The following is a 1,240-nucleotide window of genomic DNA, read 5'->3' as shown; positions in this document are numbered from 1 at the left end:
AGAACCCAACACAAAATCAACCACCAAATCAATCACAAAATCAACCCACAATGCCTAAATTTTCATCACATTCCATACCAACCGAGGAGAACCTACCCAATGGAACTCCCACGCCACAACACTTAACCGGAAATTTCATTGCCAAATCCGCATTTATCCAATTAGTCGAAAGAAGCCAATTTGGGGGGATGCCTAGTGAAGACCCTCACTCTCACATGGAGACTTTTTGTGACTATTGTGATGCGATTTCACAAACCGGTGTGACTCAAGACCAAATTTGATGGGTCTTATTTCCTTTTTCTCTAATTGGCACCGCAAAACAATGGTTGAAGAGCCTTGATAAGGTTACTCTTGGAATTGACTCTTGGAAGAAGTTGGCTCTAGCTTTCTACAAAAAATTCTACCCTTCGGAAAAGACTAACATGCTAAGAGCTCAAATTACGGGTTTTAAGCAAAGGGATGAAGAATCTTTGTATGAAGCTTGGGAGCGATTCAAAGGAATTTGTCGTTCATGTCCTCATCATGGACTTAGCGAGTGGTTCTTGGTACAACAATTTTGGAATGGTCTTTATGAAGACTCAAGAAACATTCTCAATATGGGATCAAATGGTATGTTCACCGAAGTTGACGATAATCAAACTTGGAACAAGATTGAGGAAAAGGCGGTCCATAATTCACATTATAGTAGACCTCGCAAGGCTACTAGAGGAGGAAAGAATGAAGTGGACTCTATTACTCAATTGGGTGCTCAACTTAGTGCTCATATTGATACCATCAACTTAAAGTTTGAGAAGGCTATGGCTAAACTTGAAGAAGCCTCAAAATCACCAAAGCATCATGTTAATGCCATGGTAGCATCTTCATCAATGAGATATGTGAGAATTGTGGAACTTTGGGACATGACTAAAGTGAATTTAGGGGAACAAATGAACAAGTGAATACTTTTCAAGCATACAAGAATGGTACCCCTTATTCTAATTATTACAATGAAAACACCAAATTCCACCCAAATCTCTCATACAAAAGCCAAAATGTTCAAAACCCTCAACAAGCATACACCCCACCTCTCATGAGAAACCAAAATCAAAGACCCTTTTTCAACCAAAACTAAGGTTACCAAAATCAAACTCCATACAATCAACAAAATGACCAAGGTTTTGATGTTCAAAAAGCGGTCCTCCAAATGCAAAAGAATCAACAAGAATTTTTCACTCAAATGCAAAAAGATAGCCAAGCAAAA

At 38.7% G+C, this 1,240-nt stretch overlaps 1 non-coding gene across 1 annotated transcript; it reads right to left on the bottom strand.

The window, feature by feature from the left end:
* Positions 1-422: 422 nt before the first annotated feature.
* LOC141658011 (small nucleolar RNA R71) lies at positions 423-529 on the bottom strand. The gene has a single exon (XR_012548922.1). It is a non-coding gene; the product is annotated as a small nucleolar RNA R71 (small nucleolar RNA).
* Positions 530-1,240: the final 711 nt, after the last annotated feature.

The sequence above is a fragment of the Silene latifolia genome, chromosome 5 (assembly GCF_048544455.1).
Source record: "Silene latifolia isolate original U9 population chromosome 5, ASM4854445v1, whole genome shotgun sequence".
Classification (NCBI taxonomy): domain Eukaryota; kingdom Viridiplantae; phylum Streptophyta; class Magnoliopsida; order Caryophyllales; family Caryophyllaceae; genus Silene; species Silene latifolia.
The sequence above is the reverse complement of the archived record's forward strand: the minus strand, read 5'-3'. Positions and strand labels throughout refer to the sequence as shown.